The sequence below is a fragment of the Agelaius phoeniceus genome, chromosome 15 (genome assembly GCF_051311805.1).
Source record: "Agelaius phoeniceus isolate bAgePho1 chromosome 15, bAgePho1.hap1, whole genome shotgun sequence".
NCBI classification, from domain to species: domain Eukaryota; kingdom Metazoa; phylum Chordata; class Aves; order Passeriformes; family Icteridae; genus Agelaius; species Agelaius phoeniceus.
Genome location: NC_135279.1, coordinates 8,832,898 through 8,852,971, shown reverse-complemented (window position 1 = coordinate 8,852,971; position 20,074 = coordinate 8,832,898). Strand labels below are relative to the sequence as shown.

General features: G+C 47.9%; 1 protein-coding gene across 6 annotated transcripts in view; it reads left to right on the top strand.

The window, feature by feature from the left end:
* Nucleotides 1-20,074, top strand: part of LOC143695300 (uncharacterized) — a 77,271-nt gene that overhangs the window by 25,899 nt on the left and 31,298 nt on the right. For 4 of the 6 annotated variants that reach the window (XR_013184408.1, XR_013184410.1, XR_013184409.1 and 1 more), the window contains 3 exons: nt 2,198-2,299; nt 4,549-4,772; nt 8,658-8,952. The gene's annotated coding sequence lies outside the window, so the exon portion shown is untranslated. Of the gene's footprint in view, nt 1-2,197; nt 2,300-4,548; nt 4,773-8,012; nt 8,119-8,202; nt 8,344-8,657; nt 8,953-20,074 lie in introns of those variants that run through there. The other 2 variants (XR_013184411.1, XR_013184412.1) reach the window with 2 other exon arrangements.

Below are 20,074 nucleotides of genomic sequence, written 5' to 3'. Positions count from 1 at the left end.
AAAAAAATAATTGCTGCCTTCTTTGATTATTCCAGGTATTCAGTAAGCCATCCTCATGCCCAGTGCTATCAGTTATTTTATACAATATGTCTGTATTTTTGTATAATGTATGAATCTCTGTATCTATGTATTTATATATACACACATACATATATGTGTATATAGATATGTTTATCAGCAGAAAGATAATTCATGGAGTGATGCCTGATCCACTAAGTGGCACTTGATTTTGAGAGCAGCTCGCTGTGAAATATCTGCTTATGTTTGAAAATATTTTTTCTACTAAAGACCTTTGCTCCTCTTTTGTAGCCTCACAAAGGATGTGTCAGCCAGCAGAAGATATCTCTGCTGAGATATCAGTAGAAGTTGGCTGATGTCTCAGATCCAGGCTTTTTGTCTTAAAAAAATTAGAAATATTAACATAAAATTGGGAAGTAAAAAGTGTGTCATTTAAACAAACTTTGTGGGGAGGATATTTGTTCAAGTTTGTCTTCAACACTTTAATGGACAGATTAGGAACCTTTCTGCTGAGGTTGAGAGTTTGCAGCATCCTGCCAAAAGCAGCATCACCTGTTTTACAGGTGGGGGTACTGCAAACTCTGTCTGAAAAGCTGTTCAGAGGGATGTCACTGGGGTGTTTCAGCCAGGATGACACTGGGGGAGCAGGGTTAGTGACATGGCCAGGATTGTTCCCTGGGCTCTGCAGCCCCTTTGCCCGAGGCTTGCCCCCGTCTGCAGCTCTGCTCACACAGCGCCTCCCCAGCTCTGCTCACACAGCGCCTCCCCAGCTCTGCTCACACAGCCCCTCCCCAGCTCTGCTCACACAGCTCCTCCCCAGCTCTGCTCACACAGCCCCTCCCCAGCTCTGCTCACACAGTGCTCACACAGCTCTCCCCAGCTCTGCCAGCCTTTGGGATCAGTCTGTGGGGTCATCCTCCCTCAGGGATTTTGGCAGCTGCAGCACACACGGTGCCCTGCACTGAAGCAAGTCTGCTTTTCTGTCTGCTGTTCCCAGCCCGGGCTGTGTCTCCTCTTGGATCAGATCCAGTGAATGCTGTTTGCCCTCAGAGAGAAGCACCGAGGGCTGGATGGGGATTTCCTGAGGAGCACCAGGAGCTGGCAGCAACAATTGCTCAGCACCTCCTTAGAAGCCTGCCCAGTGCTTGGAGGATGTGGAGATGCACTTGGCATGACAAAGGCACCCGTGGCAATGTGACATGGGGATGGCAAAAGTTCCCAGATACCTACTGGGAACTTACACTGGTGTGTCTATCCAGGCAGAGGGGAAAGCAGTGTGCTGATATTAACAGCCTTTAACTCAATTCTCAGTGTGAAATATTATTTATCATATTTACCTCAAAAAATCCCCTTCCAAACAACCAAAAAACCTTTGTGGGGGAAACCAAGGAATTTCTAAGGAGATGTAGCAATAGGGCAAGGGGGAGTGGCTTCAACACTTCCTTCAAACAGAAAGGAATAGCTTTGGATTAGGTGTAAGGAAGAAATTCTTGCTTGTGAAGATGGTGAGGCCCTGGCACAGCCTGCCCAGAGCAGCTGTGGCTGCCCCATCCCTGGAAGTGTCCAAGGCCAGGCTGGACAGGGCTTGGAGCAACCTGGGGCAGTGGAAGGTGTCCCTGCCCATGGCAGGGGGGTTAGAACAAGATGATCTTTCAGGTTCTTTCCAACCCAAACCACTCTGTGATTCTGCAGTTCTTTGAAGTACTGGTACTAGGAGAAGATGCTTGCAAAGGTTAAACAAGTGAGTTGTCCTGCCCTAGAGAGTCAAGGAAAATTCAGTTGGGTCATGATTGATTTTTGTCCATGGAATAAGTCTGAGACAGACCCTGACAGAGACATTCTGTCCACTCAGACACCAGGGAAAGACTTGTTTCAGTCTCAGGGAAGTGACTGCACAGGACTCACAGCACTGAGGGCTTGAACTCCCTGATTCACTGCAGTTATCTAATGGGAAGAGTAATGTGAAAGGTGGGAAGGGTTCTCAATTATCTGTTTATACAACTAAAAACTGCAGTCCTGCCTCTCTGGAGCCCTGCTGCAATGAGACACTCACCAAGGAGCAAAGTGCAGAAGTTTTGGTTCAGCAGGTCCCATCATTGCCTGGTTAGAAGCCTGGAAAATCACAGGTTGCAGAAGCAGACTGCCTTAACCTAACTACAGATGTGCTCTGTAATTACAGGGCTGCTTATGTGCAGAGCCAAGTCTGCTGTGGGACACTTTTCTTGGCTGGAATCAATGAAAGAATCCAGCAGCCTCATTGACTGAGCAAATCAGGAGTCAGGTAAGTGCATTCTGTCAGCAGAAGGAGATTTTAATGCTAGGCTTTGGTCTATCATTAATTAAAATAAACATCTATTATTTGGTTTTGAGATTCTTTCCAAGAAGGAAAATAGAGTCTGGAAAGGTTTTCAGAGCTGATTACTTTGCACAGCCTGGACTGTGCTTGAGACAGGCACAAAGAGGATCTGGGGAAGGAAGACAAGGATGAGGAGGAACAAAAGGTGTTGAAATCAATGTCAGAAATTAGAGAAAGAACAGGCAGGGAGGGAACAGAAAAAGAAGCAGAACAAAGCCAAAGAAGACAGACAAAATGTGATTGATGGGGAGGGAGGGTGGCAAGAGACGGCTGAGTGACTGGAGGGGGTGAGAGCACAGGATGGAGCTGGGGAGGGGGCTCTGGGACATTGTCCCTGGGGTCTCTAAGGGCAGGCTGGGCAAGCCTTTGCCAGGCATGGGGTTGGTGTGGCCATTGCTCCCTGGGGTGGAGATGGATGAGAGGAGCCTGGACTCCCCCAGCTCTGGCTGTGCTCAGGCACCCCCTGGCCCCCTGTGCCTGCCCTCCCCTCTCCCAGAGGGGCTGCAGGTGGAGATTTCACAGGTCAGGTCTTCTCCTGGGTCTCTCCAGTTCACACACAGGCAGACAGATGCAGGAAGGGCTTGGAGACTCCTGCCTGGCCAACATCACCCTGAGCACACACACAGAGCCCAGGGCCGGCTGCAGCCTGTGCTGCTCTTGCCCTGCTGGGGTTCTCTGGCAGCACACACCAGGTAAGCACATCCTTCTGCTGGGAGTGGAGCTAGAAATCCCTGGCACCTCCATAAAACAAGTTCATAAAGCATCTGTGTGTGCAGGAGCTGTCAGGGGAGTGCTCCAACCCCAACCCTCATCCCTCAGAGGCTTCCTTCACTCAGCAAATGAGCTCTTGTGGTGGTTGCTGTGGTCCTGCAGGGACCTTGTGTCTTCTCCTGTGGCTGCAGGAGAGACAAGCCTGCACTTAACCATGGTTTCTGCTCTCTGTTTAGTTCCCAGCAGAATAAAGAGCTGCTCTTTTGTGGGAGGCATAAGGCAGATTTGAGGGCAGGAGGAAAATGTCACAGAGCTTCACACCATCTCTGTAGACACAGACACACACACAAAAAAAGCAACTCCCTAAAATCACAGTTTTTCTTATTGCTTGATGCTACACCTATAGAAATCTGGGGATAATCTTCCTTTGAAACCAGATTAAATGCTGATACTGTAATTTTGGATTTTATACTGACCAATAACCAAGAGTAGACCATATGTAGAGAGTGCAAGTTCTGTAGGCAGAGAGAATTTTTTTTTTTAATTGATCTGGTATTACCAGAAAATTCTGAGGGCTTTTCACCATCCAAGTGCTTGTAAGTAGGAACAGCAGCCTTCAAAATGAAATAGGAACAGAGAAGAGTTATTAAGAGCTTACCTGATGTGTGTCCCAGGCCATGGTGGGAGGGGAAGAAGCAGGGGTAGCACTGGTGAGCAGTGAGAGCAACACCTCAGCAAGGGCTCCATGCCTTGTGTGCTCTCTGAAGGTGCCTCAGGCTGCTGTAACCTTTGTGCCTGCTGTCTGGGAGAGACAGGCAAGCTGGGAAATGGGAAATTCAGATGGGACCTCACCACCTCTGGGCAATTGAGGTAACCCAGAGGGAGATATTCCAGTTAATGGGATGGGCATTATTCCAGTCAATGCAGCTGGGCACAAGATGTCCTGCGAGTGTGAAGGGCTTGGGATGTTCAGGTGGTTGGAAGATTGGAGATCCTGTATCCAGGTGCAGATTTCAAGGACCCACAACCCCAGAATGGCAGGATATTTCATGCCTTCCAACTTCCACCTGCTCATTCTCATTCCTGAACCCCCTGGGACCCTCAAGCCCAGGGAATCCCATGCTGTGTAGGCATCCATGTCACAACTGAGCACATTTCCAACATTTTCCACTGCTGCAGAAAAGCCTTCAGGGATGCCTTGAGATTCCCAGGTGAGTAAAATACAGCCTGAGCTGTGTGGCTCACATTTGATAAATTCTCAGATAAATTCCTTAACAATATTTAATTCCCATGGTGTTTCTAGTCTTTGGTGTTGGAGCCAATGGGAAACAGTAGCAAAGAATCACCACAATATCAAATGTGACATCAGAGATGTGGCATTTCTTATGTGCTCTAAACGAGTGACTAATTTCAGAGCATTTGCTCAGATGTCCTGTTGATGGGGGAATGTTTTCCTTCCACAGGGAAGTCAAAATCTGCTCTCCTTGAGCTACAGACACCGCCTGTTTTCAAGAAGGTGTGAAACAGAAAAGAATAGAAAGATGCTCAGCACCTCCTACATGGTTCCCTGCTCTCCTTGAGCAACAGCACCGTGCAGGATGAGGCCCCGTGTTGGCACCAGTTGCTGAGTAAACTGCCTCTATAGAAATCGAGCATCTGCTTCTCTTAGCAACAGCTGCTTCTGCATGTAAGAGTGTGTTAGTGCATTTAAACACCTCATTATTAAATGGAGTTTGTCTGTGGGTTTGGAAGTGGTGAGGAAGGGGCTGGTACAGGTTACCTTTGGTGGGAGAGCTGGGAGAGCACGATTCCTACATTCACCTGTGCAAGAGCATCCTCTGCAAAGCTCCAGTAAAACCTCCTGAAAACTGGGTGCTACGTCAGGCAGGGATGTGCCTGACACACAGAGAGGAGCAGAGGCTGAGCCCTGTGCCCTGCTGTGTGTCCTGCTCCTCCCAGCCAGCCAGGACAGACGGACACTGCGGGTGGCAAAGGGAAAGCACTGATGGGGCAGTTCTCCTTGAGAACAACAGGATGCTGCTGCTGCTGCCAGGGTGTTCCTGCAGCCATTGCCAGCAGGTCCAGGGGCACAGAAACGCTTTGTGCCACAGTGGCTAGAGCAGAACCAAGGAGCTGTGCCTTTCCCTGCACAGTGGCTAAAGCAGCACCAAGGAGCTGTGCCTTACCCTGTCATGGTGGCTAAAGCAGCACCAAGGAGCTGTGCCTTTCCCTGGCATGGTGGCTAAAGCAGCACCAAGGAGCTGTGCCTTACCCTGCCACGGTGGCTAAAGCAGCACAGAGGAGCTGTGCCTTTCCCTGCCATGGTGGCTAAAGCAGCACCAAGGAGCTGTGCCTTTCCCTGGCATGGTGGCTAAAGCAGCACCAAGGAGCTGTGCCTTTCCCTGCCATGGTGGCTAAAGCAGCACCAAGGAGCTGTGCCTTTCCCTGGCATGGTGGCTAAAGCAGCACCAAGGAGCTGTGCCTTTCCCTGCCACAGTGCCTAGAGCAGCACCAAGGAGCTGTGCCTTTCCCTGCACAGTGGCTAAAGCAGCACGAAGGAGCTGTGCCTTTCCCTGGCATGGTGGCTAAAGCAGCACGAAGGAGCTGTGCCTTACTCTGGCATGGTTGTCGCCATGATATTTTCTGAAAAATCCCTTTGCTAGAATTTTTCTCCAGAGAAGCTGAGAAGCCTCAGAGGAAAAGAAAAACAATAATTATCTGCTGCTGTGCAATGCAACAGGTACATCTTTGATTGGTCCTTGTTGGTTGTTTCTAATTAGCGGCCAATCACAGTCCAGCTGGCTCGGACTCTCTGAGAGTCACAAGCTTCTGTTATTGATTCCTTTCTATTCCTTTCAAGCCTTCTGATGAAAACTCTTCTTCTATTCTTTTAGTATAGTTATAATGTATAATTTTCTTTTAATATAATATATATAATAAAATAATAAATCAGCCTTCTGAAACATGGAGTCAAGATTCTCATCTCTTCCCTCGTCCTGGGACCCCTGTGAACACCATCACACATGTGAGCAGCACAGAGGAGCTGTGCCTTTCCCTGCACAGTGCCTAGAGCAGCACAGAGGAGCTGTGCCTGTCCCTGCACAGTGAGCAGCATGAGAGGAGCTGTGCCTTTCCCTGCACAGTGGCTAAAGCAGCACGGGAGGAGCTGTGCCTGTCCCTGCACAGTGGCTAAAGCAGCATGAGAGGAGCTGTGCCTTTCCCTGCACAGTGGCTAAAGCAGCACAGAGGAGCTGTGCCTTTCCCTGCACAGTGGCTAAAGCAGCACAGAGGAGCTGTGCCTGTCCCTGCACAGTGGCTAAAGCAGCATGAGAGGAGCTGTGCCTGTCCCTGCACAGTGAGCAGCACAGAGGAGCTGTGCCTGTCCCTGCACAGTGGCTAAAGCAGCATGAGAGGAGCTGTGCCTTTCCCTGCACAGTGGCTAAAGCAGCATGAGAGGAGCTGTGCCTGTCCCTGCACAGTGGCTAAAGCAGCACAGAGGAGCTGTGCCTGTCCCTGCACAGTGGCTAAAGCAGCACAGAGGAGCTGTGCCTGTCCCTGCACAGTGGCTAAAGCATGAGAGGAGCTGTGCCTGTCCCTGCACAGTGGCTAAAGCAGCACAGAGGAGCTGTGCCTGTCCCTGCACAGTGGCTAAAGCAGCACAGAGGAGCTGTGCCTTTCCCTGCACAGTGGCTAAAGCAGCACAGAGGAGCTGTGCCTGTCCCTGCACAGTGCCTAGAGCAGCACCAAGGAGCTGTGCCTGTCCCTGCACAGTGGCTAAAGCATGAGAGGAGCTGTGCCTGTCCCTGCACAGTGCCAGCTCCAGCGCTGTCGGGCAGGGTGGATGGGACTGAGCCAAGCTCTGCTCGCTCAGAGCCAGGGATGGAGCTCAGCATCTGCTCTGCCCCGTCTGCCGCCTGCACCCGCAGCAGGAAAATAAACAAAATAAACACACCCTGGGGACAGGCTGGGTGTGGGAGGGTGGGAGCTGCTCAGCAGGAGCAGCTTCAGCAAAAGCAGCTCCTGTTGGCAGAGCAGCCAGCCCAGCCGAAGGAAAGGCTGGAGAGCAGCCACAAAGCAGCCGTGGAAGCTTTTTCCTATTTAGCTGCGGGGATTTTGTTGCAAGTCTCTAGGAGACTTTTTCATTTCCTTTGGAAAATAGGCTGCAATCCCCCAGAGAAATGGCATGTGACAAGATTAGGGCAGGAATCACCGGTGAGATGAGCACCCAAAGTGAGCCAAAGGCTACATGAGCATGTTTCACTAAACGTTTCACTACAGGTGTGAATATTTCATTCTGCTGTGCTAAAGCATCTCTTGAAGTATCAGTATTCTCTCATTGAAAAAAAAAAAACAAACCAATGAAATTCGGAGAATGCACAAGGTGAAAATTACATTGAGGTTCCTCTCAGGCTCTGAACTTCCTTGCATACAAACTTTGTCCAAGTGGAATTTATAATTTTCTGCCATAGGAACACTAAATTCTTCTGACTCAGAAAGTTGTGCTGGAAGGAGTAAAAGTAATCAGACAGGACTGTTTGGTAGCTTAGAGCAAACCCTAAAAGCTGGGCCAAGCTTGTAGCAAATTCAGCTAAGCAGATTAACATGTATGGCTCCTGCAAGCTGTCAGTCCCTTGGCCAGGATTTGTATGGGGCAATTTGGAACTCTTTGGAGAATCCCTCCTGGGTGTCACTGCCTGCTCACTCCAGATTCACTGAGCAGACAAACTTTGCTGTTCTTCTCGGGCTTTTGTACCTCAGCTAGCTTCCCTGAGAAGGGGGAAGGGAAACACATTTACGTATTGCCATGGTTGCAAAATCTGGCATTCCAAAGGCAAATCAGCTCCCTTTGTGTGTTATTGGGTCAGCTGTGGTGAAATGAGGGGCAAAGAATGTGTCTGAGCCCTTCAGCTTTTGAATGTTCAATGAGAGAAGCATTTAAATGGCAGCAGGAGGTCGGCTGTGATCTAGCAGAAAACATCTCCACTTGATGCTCCCATCTCCTCAGCTGATAATAACCACTGTCACAGCTAAAGGTGACAGAAATTACATAAAGGCTACTGTTCCTGCACAAAACCAGCTGGTTTATTTTGGCAACCTTCATTGGTACAATTAGTGACCAAAGCCTGTGAGCTGAGCTTGGATGGAGGGGTGGGAGGGAGGAAGGTGTGCAGGCAGTGTTGGCATCTCCAGTCACAGCAAACAGCCCTAGGGGTGGGCTGGAAGGAGGGCATGCATGCAAACTCCTGAAATTCCTCCAGGCAAGTCTCCTCTGGAGAAATCTGGCACAACACGGGTGCTTTTAGAGGTGTTTTAGTCGTCTTGTAAAAAGAGCACAATGGTGAATGCCTGAAGAGAGCAGCACCTCTGCTGTTTGGGAAGAGGTGGCAGCTGACTCCTGTGGCTTTCCTGCTCTCTGAGCTTTGCTCAGCAGGCACCTGAGGGAACTTTCTGATACGGTTGCTGAAAGATCTTGCTTTTGCATGATGTTAAAGAGATAATAAAAATTGCACCTCTCATGTACTCTGGCCTTATTGCTGTTTAAAACTGAATATTTGCTGGTTTTCTCTTCCAGTGCTAATCCTGTGCCTTGTTGCCGACTTCTGTCAAGCCCCTCTGATGGATGCCGTGGATCCTCTGCCCAGTACAGCCAGGAAAGCACACTCCTGTGGGACCCTGCTCCAGAAAAATCCACCCGAGGGTGCTGCCCTCTCTGCTGCCTGTCCACTGCCCTCCCCGAGGGTGGAGCACAGCTGGGATCATTGCTCATCTCCAATCACCCTCACTCTCTGCAGTGGGAAGGAGCTGATGTTGGAACCTATTTGCCTGGAAATGAGCTTTTCCTGAGCAGCCTAATGCTCAGCTTCTAGGTGAGCTACTATAAATGTGTTTATAATGATTTGCCTAATTACAAGTACTTTCACAAACGATTTTGCTAGCACTTACTGGGACTACAGTAACATCTGAGGTTGTAGTAATGGAGATGTAATGTGATAGCATGAAAACACCACCAAAAGGTTCATCTGAGAGGGATTAACAGCAAGATCCCAGTTGTGGGAGCTTAGTTAGGAGCCCTCAGTGCAAGGAACTGCTCTAAAGTGTGGACAGGCTAGAGGCATGGGGAGAAGGGAGATGGTAGGGGTATAGAAAAGAGCAGGACACCAGGAAACCAGGAGCCTTTCTTAGAATCTTTGCCAGGGGTCATGGGCACTGACAGAAAGAAAACATTTTTTTTTTTAAGTGACTGAATAAAGCATCCTGGTTTTCCCTGTCTTTTCCTCCTAAAATGACATGAGAATTGCAGGGTGGTTATTGCTGAATAGAGACAGTTCCAGTCTAGAATGCAGAGCCCGTGGAGGGGAGCTCTGTGCAGGAGGTGCAGAGGAACAGGTGTTGAGCATCACTGGGGCAGGGCACAGCCCCTTGCAGGCGCCCATCCCCATCAGGTGGGAGTGGAGCTTTGTCCTCTGTGGGGCACATCCAGAGGGACCATGGAAGGTGCAGGGGTGACATTAACCAGGCAATGAGGACATTTGGCCTCTGCCTGGGAGAACTTTTGTTTATAAATCTGTATCCACTTCCCAGGAAAATATTTTTGATGTTGACTTCAGACATCCTCTCTGGGAGACGGCCCAGCCTCCTGCCTTGCCCAAGAGACAATAGAAGGAAAACAAGCACAATAGGTGCATGTGCTAAACACTTTAATGAGCACTTCCACACCATTCTCCTGCATTTCCCCACATGCCCATGAGTCAATAAGCACCTCATGCAGCTTTCTAGATAGTGTGCAATAAACTGACAGAGCCACGGACCAGCCCCAACATCAGCTCTCGTTCGCTGAATAATTGATGGAGATGTGAACTGATTTTGTGCTGTGTGTGTTGTCTCAGTGACTATTCCCACTAATCCCTGTGCCTGTGTGAGCTTCCTACAATGAGATTATGCTTCAAATATTTCAGATACAATTATTCCCATTTGTGCAAGAGGCACTGTGACCATTTTTGCACATGCACAAATGCCCAGTTGATTGATCTGCACCTGCAAACAGAAAAGGGCCCTTGAATTTGTTGCCCTGTGGCTCTGGAGGATGTGTGCCTCTTGTTTTCTCTGGTTCATTTTGAATGGTAAGTTAATGATAGAGCACAAATCCCCAGTGATTATGCTCTGGTCTCCATTGTCACCCAACATAATGTCCTCCTGTGGCTCTTTGTGATGATGCTCTGTGATGCACAGAGCATTCAATAGGAAGTGCTGTAAGTTCTGTACTAGAAAACCAGCATTTATAGAAGTTACTTGGGACAATTTTATCTCCTGGAGACAGGGCTTTTAAATTATGACTAATACATGGTATCTGGGAGTCTTTCATCTCCAGCTCTCTCTCAAGTATTTAGCCCAGATATACTTGCATTACTCCCAAACCACTCAGCCTTTCTCTTTCAATGCTCACAAGAGAAATTTTTATGATTTATGTAAAAGGAAAATTATCAGGTTTCAGAAAATTTATTTATTTTTTAATATTGTTTCCATACAACTGGTGGCAGGATCTGGACTGAGGGGTGTGGATAACAGAGGCTTGTAAAGAGAAAAGAGGTGAGCAGAGAGGATTTACTTCCCATTCATTTAGACATTAATAAATAATAAAAATGCTGGTTTGGGATGAAATTGTACCTCCATGTCCACCAAGACCAGCTGTTTCAATGGAGTTGGTCTGACTCTGAGCTCTGTGTTGGTTGCACCAGCTCAGGACCTGTTCTGATCATTCCTGCCTCTCTGCTGACTCTCTCTGACAGTTTGCCAACAGCTTTTCAATTACCTGAGCCTGTGAAAAGCTCATATAAGTATCTGATTTCATGTAGTGCTTTCCATCATGCTCTAGGTTACACTCAGTGCTCATTATCTTTGTATGTTTTGGAAGCATGTGACTACAAATATAACTTAGTGTGAGTATTCAGAATGAAGGTTTGTTGGGAATTTTTCAATGAAATAGTTTTGCAGAAGAAAAAGAGTTCTCAAACTGGCAATGCAGCACTAAACCCAAAAATTGTACTGGGAAAGGTGATGGTGTTGGAGAATGGGATGCATTTTACAAACTGCTTTCAGTAAATACTCTTAACTGGACCTTTGCACACCTGGGTTGGAATCTGAATCAGCTGAACCTATTGGAACAATTTTATTATTGAAACAGGGATTTTAGCCTTAATCTCTCAGACTACACCCATGCTAATATAATCAGCAATGCTTCCTTGCTCTGGGCACCCTACTCTAGCAATATCCTTTCTCCTCCCCTCTGGCTATATTTCCTCTTGCACAGGCAACCCAAGACTGAGGGCAGAGATTTTCTGCCCTCAGTGGCTGCTGTGATGTGTCTGGTGCATTCTCAGCCATGTCCCACAGCCTGCTGGCCCGGCCTTGCTGCTTCTGATGCAGGGACTTCCATTATTTCTTCTGGGGAAAATGAAAACAAAAAATTGGGGAAGTCTTTAATTTCATCCCTCTGCCAAACCAGACCTTTCTGAGTGCTTTCGATGGTCAGAAGACTTTGGCAGAATGAAGCTGTTCCTCACTGCCTTTGTAGCTTTAATCACTGTTTTCCCTGTTGTTCCTATGATGAACTCCATAGCTTGGTTGGCAGCTCAGTATCTCTTTAAATCACTACTGGTTTCTCCTATGTCATTAATATTTTATTTATGTTGTATTAAATTTCGCATCAGTCTCCATGCCAACAGTTCATGCCAGCAGCAATGTCTGACAGAATAATTTAAACCCTCAGAGATATGAGCAATTCCTTTTTGAAAAGCATCACAAAGTTGGATTCATTTTGTCCTTGTTTAGCAGTGTCAAAGAGTCAGGCCTGGACACAGAATCAGAGTGGTTGGGGTTGGAAGGGGCCTTAAAGAACATCTCAGTCCAATCCCCTGCCATGGGCAGGGACCCCTTCCACTGCCCCAGGTTGCTCCAAGCCCCTTCCAACCTGGCCTTGGACACTGCCAGGGATGGGGCAGCCACAGCTGCTCTGGGCAGGCTGTGCCAGGGCCTGCCCACCCTCACAGGGAAGAATTTCCTTCTAATATCCCATCTAACCCTTCTCTCCTTCAGTTTGAAGCCATTCCTCCTTGTCCTAGCACTACCAGCCCTGTAAAACAGCCTCTCTCAGATTTCTTGCAGCCTCTTCAGGTACTCAAAGGCCACAAAAAGACCACCCCAGGGCCTTCCCTCTCCACACTGAACAATCCCAATTTTCTCAGCTTTCCATGTTCCTCCTCTGGCCCACGTCTGTGGGGACACCAACAGGGGCATCTTCTCACAAAGGGGGAGCTGAGGACTAACACTCAACCTGGCACCAAATGTCATCTACAGCTGGCACCACATCCTCAGGGAAAGGCAGAGCCTTTTGCTAGACCAGATGATAATGCTGGGAAATCAGAAGGTTTTGAACAGAAATTCCTTTCCTCAGGACACTTGCAGACTCTTTCTTGTGGAGTTGTACTATTCTATACACCCCCCTTACTGCTCTCATTCCCATGTAAGTGCAATCCATGCAATTATTTTATTGCATATTTATTGTTTCCATCTGCTTGGCTGCTGTCAAGCAAATCTCTTTGATGCTGGCCTGGAGATAAAGCCACTGAGAGGGAAAACCAGCAGCCAGCTTAACTCCCCCTTAACCATGTGCAGTATGGTCTCAATTTGGATTAATTTATTTATTTATTGTCATTTCAGCCCTTAGCAGATCTCCAGTAAAGAGCAAGGAATGGTACTCAGTCCCAGAGGTTCAGCAAGAGCAGACAGCTCTGTTGGGACTGCAGGGCATCCATCCTGTCCTCTCTGGAATGTCACACCAGCAGCAAATGCAAAAACCAATACTAAAACAGTGAAAAATTGAGTAGAAATAAAAAAAAGAGTAAACTATTCATGTTTAAATAAGAGAAGAATATGTAGGAGAGTACAGCCAAAAATGGTTGGAGTCTCAAGGGAAAGAACAGCAAAAAAATTTGAGTGTGTTTCTTCATCTTTTCATTCAAGGGACCCCTAAAGACTTGCTAATTGAAATGGAGAGTCTGGATAAAATAATGTGTAAATGGGGATAATGTAATGCCACACAGGGAAGATTTGACACAAAACACTTTAGACTCCTGGGGCCTGACAAATACAAATTTTCTCCCACCATATTCTCAAAATCCCAAATCTGCAAGACTTGGGGAACGCCATTAATCACAGGTGTAGCCAAAGGCAGAGATCCAGGAATCACAACTGCCTTCATAAGCCTCTGCACCAGAGGGGATTAGAGAGAAATGAGTTTACTGGAGGAACTGTGGAGTTAGCACATATCATCCCAAGGAGCAATTTGTCAATAAACAGCACATCCCTGCCAGTGGAGGGGAAGCAAAGAAAGACCCAGGCAACAACTGCAGCTTATAAACGTGCCTGTATTGATTTTCCATGCCAATTAATGCCAGCAAAGAATACATCCCTGGAGACCACACAGCACAAACTGTAGGCAAAATTGCTTCTCCTGAGACTGCAGCTGCCTTTGCAGCTTCATGGTATCAACCCTCCTTGTTTGCTTCTGCTTCTTTTATTAAAAATCCACAGTGGGAAAGAGATTGGTGCATCTTCCTGCCCTTGAAATGTAGTTGAGGGAATATCCATCTGTTTCAACAGGCCAAATCTATTCTCTGTCTTGTTATTTTTGTGTTTTGTTTTGTTCTTTGTGAAATATAATGAATGGTCTTGCTTATTTCTCCCAACTAGCAATTACTTCAGAGATCAAATCACAGGCAGCCCTACAACCTTCTGACAAGGCAGGATTATGAAAGACCTGCAGAAGTGCCATGTAGACTCTGTTGTGAAATCTAACAATTTAAGAGGTTCCATCCTGGTCCAGACAGTGATGATTTTTGATACCCTTTTAAAATATCCTTCCTTTTTTTCTGCTCTGACAGCTATTGGAGAAATAAATGAAATCTGCAATCCTTTCTGCAGATGGGAGGGCATCTGACAATTCACTGGCTTGGATGGTGCTAACAGCCATCCTTTCCATGTCTTGTCCTGGTTTAATAGGTGGTTGCAGCTGTGGGATCATTGCTATATTTCACAGTTCTGTTCTATTATTAGATATTGGAGGAATATGAGAACATGGATAGCTTGTGTTAAACTACCAGTTCCTGTATTTATTGGCACCACCTGGGAGATTAAAACAGCTGCTGTCACTCTGCAGAGTTATCTTCAAAGCAGGGGAGATATCATGAATACATGATCAAAGCACCCTCACTTTGTCCCATTGTGCAGTAATTACAGATGGAAATGTTCTCTGAAAAGGCAGCACCGGCTCTGGTGGAACAGCAGGCAGCAGCTTTGCCCTGATGTGGGAAAGCAAAGCCAGCCTTGGAGTCACAGAATATCCTGAGCTGGGAGGGACCCACAGGGATCACTGAGTGCAGCTCCTGACCCTGCACAGCACAACCCCACAGACCTCACCCTGTCCCTGGCAGGGTTGTCCAGGCACCCACTGAGCTCTGTCAGGCTTGGTGCAGTGACCACAGCCTGTCCCAGCACCCAGCCACCCTCTGGGTGAGGACACTCCACACAAACCTCCCCTGACACAGCCTCATGCCAGTCCCTGACAGCTTCAGTGGCTCAGACGGGGGATGCTCCATGGCTGTGGTGGCCACAGCAGGAGAGTCAGCAGTGCCCTCCAGGGCATGTGAACACCTGGGGGGAGATGGGCTCCTTATTCACAGTGACCAGGGCCACATTTATAGAAAAACTCCTCCTGTGATCTTGGGGGATAATTTCAGCTCATTTTGGCACAGCTGCTGAGCAAAATCCTGCTTCTCCAGAGGCTGGCTGGAACCTCCATACTCTGCACCCAAGGGAAAACATATTTACCTTGAAAACAGCAAGGTGATCTGTCCTTTGGAGGAGGATGGGAAGGAACTGTTGGAGCTAGGATGGGGTATGAAATCTGTGGCAGAGCCACTGGCTCATGTTCCTTGCATGTGTGGGCAAAAGGGACTCAATAAATAATGCAGCAAATGCATAATAAATAATTTAGGCACCATGAGGCTTGGATGAGATACACAGGAACCCCTTCTAAATTTAAAGTGCCTCTCCCTTTTTGCGTGGCAGGATGGCACCAGCCCCTGGGACCTGTGTTGGTGGCATCCTGAACCTGCCAATGCCCACGGTGGCTCCAGTGCAGCAAGTGACACACACTGAAAGGCAGCAAAGGCCTGAGTGAGCAGTTTGAATATTAATTTGCATTTATGTAAATTGCAGCTCTGTCAGGGGCTGCAGCCCAGTGCAGGGTGATGTGCTGGAGTGTGTATGGTGGCTCTGGGTCAGTGAGTTTGTGCTGGGTCACCTCTGGCACCCGCCTGGTGCTGCAGTTCAAAGTCTGATGATAAGAGGCTGTTGTGGTTAATGATAAATCTGATCTTCCTCCTTCAAAAACTGTGGGAACTACTGAGGGGATTGTGAAGCTGGAGGCCAGTGAGAGAAAAGCCAGACCAGGCAGGAGCTGGATCCCTGCAGCCCCTGGGTTCTAACGGAGCCCTCGGAATAATTATGAATAAAGCGCTGTTTTCCAAATCACTTTCTAAAATAAACCATCCAGATGGCTGTAAGGGAAGACCTAGTCATCAGTCTGAGTAATGCTTATTTTGAGTACATTACCCATGAAGTGTGTACAGTTGTGCTGGATTGTGCACAGTGAGGCTCAAAGGGATGCAGGAGCAGGAATATCACAAGTGACAGACAGTGCTGGTCCCCACTGTCATTCTGGGCTTGGTCAGTGGGACCACCCTGAGAGCTGTTTCAGTGTCTCCCATGGAATGTGTAGAGAGGAAGAATGTCTTTTCTTTCCTGCAGCTTTATGGGTTCCTGGGTCACTCAGAAATATGTAAGAGGAGATACTCAGGGCTAAGAAAAGGCAAGTGTTCTCTCTGTCCTCTCTGGGAGAGGTGCACAGGATAGAGACATCTTCTGATAGCCTGTGTGAAGAAGGGTATTTGGCTTTCCAGCCAGTGCTGGGATTCTTGCCCCTCCTTTCCCCCAGGGTGTCCAATTCAATTTTGATAAAAATGAAATCTGAAAAGCAACACTGACACAGAAAGGCAGAACCCTGGTGCTGTGCTAGGGCTGCCTGTGCCTGCTGTAGCACAACAGAGCACAAATTCACTATAACCATAAATTCCCAGGGGTGTTTCCCAGCTAACACCCTGTTCAGTGCTGTACTGCAGTGCCTGGGCTGTGCAGAGCTGTGCTTGGTTGCTTTTCATGGGTGCACTCACAGGATGGCTGCCAGCAGCATCTGAGTGCTGAGGAATTGTCACCAGGGCTGCTGCAATTGTCACTGCCCTGAGCAAGACTGGAAGGGTCTTGCTGGCTTCTGCCCTTCCTCAAACCTTGAGTGAAAAGCTCTCCACAGGGAACACCCCATGGTGTTCTGGGGGCTGCTGGAAAGTGCCCCCAAGTACCAGGAGAGGTGCAGGGGCTGTGCAGAGCCCCCACCCCACTGGGTCCCTTTCATGGGGCCCACCTGCACATGGCAGAGCTTCAGCTGAGAAAAACACCACCTGAAACTCAGTTTGGCCACTGCACGCTAATTTGCATCACCAGACTTTGTGCTAAATTGCAGCCTGAGTAATAGCAGCTGCTTTATTTATTTAATTTTCCTGAATGCAATTTTTATTAGCTGTGAAATCAAGCCCTTTCTGGAAGTATATGAGCAGAGCAGCCTTCATGTATAGGAAGATTATAATGGTATAGCAGAAAAACCAAACCATTGGAAGCTCTTGAGGCATAAATTCAAACCCTCATTAATCTCTGTGGGCTGCATCTCAAACCTGAATTTTTACAGAACGTGGGTGGTGTTTTCTAAGTGAGTTGCTGGAATTGGTTGGCTGAGAGGGTTGACTTAGATAACAATATGTTTCTGAACCACAGCCCTGTGCCTGAACAAGATGCAGGCTGTGGTTCAGGCTGAGCATGTCACATTCAGGGGGTGCCCATGGCATGGGGGTGGCTCCAGGCCCTGCAGCTCGGGGCTCTGGGAGCACTGGGAGCACTGGGAGCACTGGGACTGACACACAGAGCTGTTGATGGACTCATCCTGACTTTTCTGATCTTCACTAATTCAATTACAGCAGCCTGCTTTTCTGTCTGCTTTATTATTTTTTTCAAGAAACAGCTGAACTTCTTTATCTGGGCCAGCTCAGCTTTTTTGCTGTGAATACCCAATTTAAATTGACGTGTGGTGGATGTGTCATCCCAAAATTCTGTATCACTCCTGCCTTGCACCCCAGCCCCAGAGGAGTCCCTTTGGCATTGCTGGAGCCCTGAGCACCAGGAATAAATTGATGCTGGCTTTGGGGAGCTGCTCTGGGCTCCTGAGCCTTCCCTGGCTCTGGTGCCTCTGGGAGCACCCAGGTTTAAGCTGTTCTCACACAGCCAGGTCTGAGCCACTGCTGCACTTAGGGGATCCAGGCTGTGACTGGAGTGCTGTCTTTAATTAAGGACAGGCTTTGTGGCCTTACACAAAGGAAGGCAACAAGAAAGAGGCTCAAGGGTCAATTCCAGCTCCAAGAAGGGTGAAAGCTGGAGGGATTCCCCTTCAGATTTTGGAAAAAACTGTCTGTCATTGTGCTGTCACAAACATCTTGGTACCTCAGATTTAAGAATTGTCCATGCTTTCTTAGAGATACTACTAAAACTGGAAGAATGGATTAAGGAAACCCTGCATGTGAGATTATAGCCAAAATAGGCATTTTTATTTTCTAATTTAAATTAGTTTGGTGTTGGTCTATGTAGGTACAGATTGGAAGAGAACATAACCTTTATATTTTTAAATCAGTTCAAGTAGCAGAATCCCTATACTAGGGACACAGCAGTTCTGGCCACAGTGGGTCCTACACAAAAAATTCAGCTGAAGAGGGAATTTTCTTCTGGAGCTCTATATCTGTATTTTGTGCAGGTACAAATCAGAGATACTGAAAGGTGTTGTCCTCTAGGAGACAGCAGACACTTTAAAAAAAAAGAGTAAGACAGCAAAAAGCAGAAAACTTCTCTGAGTGCATCAAAGTCAGCTGAAGAAATATTGGCTTTCTAACAAGAAAACATCAGTTCATCCTTTCTTTTTCTTAACAACAGCATTTAATAAGTGCCAGATCCTTGTGGCTTTATGGGCTGTTAAATCACGTTATGGGCTGTTAAAACAGATTATAATGAACTGGAGAAAAACCCTGCAGAAAGAGGAGTTGTTTTTTTTTCCTGTAGCTTTGCTTTTGCTGCGGAGCATCCCAGCGGCCGAGCTGCGGATTTCTTGGATTTCTTGTTCGTGAGCACAACCTGCTGGCTCCCACTGCAACCAGCAGCGAGAGGCACGGCTCCATCCCCTCCCTTCTCTCCCATGCACAGCAGTTCGGGTTTGGGAGAGCTCTGGGCTGTGTTTTCCCCTCCTGAATGCACATGCCCGCTGAAATCCCCATGAGACACCCGCAGCTTATCCTAAAGCATGGAGAAAATACAGAGAAACTCCTCACAGCTCTCTGCAGGTACAGGAGCTTTCAACTTTTACAGTCAAAAGCCAGGAAAAACTCCTGAAAAAAACCAATCAATCAAACAAACAAACAAACAAAGAGCAGTTTCTTCCTCTCAGAGCACCAGGTACCTGTGGGGCTGAGGGCTTCCTGCAGTCTGGGCATGAGCTGACATTACCAGGCACAATTGTTCCACCAGCTTATGATGCTGTCTCTGAGCCAAAGGCAGTGTTTGGGGTGGCTTTGGGCAGATTCTGCAGCTGTATCCCTGCTTTGTTTGTCCCCAGGGGTCAGCTCTGAGCCAGCACAGCTTGGGTAAAGGTGTTCATGATGGTGGCTGTAACTCCAATTGAGAAAGGGCTGTTATTTTCTCTTATGCCTGCTGACACCCACTTTTCCCTCTCATTTAATTGTATTTTTAGTTGGATCCCTCCCTCCTCATCATTTTCCCTTTAGGATGGGTGCAGAACATGAGCCCCATCCCTCACCCCCCAAAATTATTTTTTTTCTAAATATTTAAAGAAACTCAGCAGTAAAACTCAGAGAGCATGGACTGTAATTCACCCCAAAGGACAATGAGGCACAGACAATGATGCACACCTCAGTCTCCATGCTACAGCTCAGCTGCCATGAGTGCAAAGTTCCTCCCTCATTCTCACTCCTCTCCTGCCTGCATTCACCTCTCCCACCTTGTTCTGCTCTAGGTCTGTGGTCCAAGTCTGTGATATCATCCCTTCCATCCTGCCCTGGAGGACAGTGTCAGCAGCCACTCTGCAGCCCCTGTGCCTGTGCTGGCTCTGCCACCACACCCATGTCCCACAGGGATTCCTGTCACAGCAGGACAAGTGTGGCTCTGCTGTGATGCCTAGATGGCAGCAGGGGCCAGCCAGGTGCTCCCAGGTACACAACAAGCACTTCAGAATGTTGAACAAGCACAAAAGTGTCCCTCTGGTCTCTTCACTGTGCAGTGAACGTTGCTTCTGCTCAGGTCTCTGTGATTCACTGCCTGCTGTGCTTTGGGCTCACTGGGGTAGTGCTGCTGCACTGAGCTCTGCTCCAAGGTGGGCTTAGGGGCTGCCCCTCCAACCAGCCTGCTCACCCAAAGCCTTGCCTGAAATCTGGGACAAAAATCAAAGTCCCTAAACTGTGGGGTCACTTGGCTGGCTGCCAATGGAGTTGGGAATACTCCTATTTCCAACTTCTGAGTGTGCTCTTCTGAGTATCTTGCTGAAGCCCTGTCTGTCTGTCCTGGCTGGCTGCAGGAATGACTGACAGAACCAGTCAGTGCTGCTTTTATACACACAAGCCCAATGAGCTGCTTTTTAGGATAAACTCAGTTTTTTAATTGTGTTTGGGAATCATGGTGAAGATTTGGCCCAAAGCATGTTCTTGCACAGAGAGCACTTTTGCATCAAACCAGCTTTTTAATTTCATGGAAGCTTTCCTCTTCAAA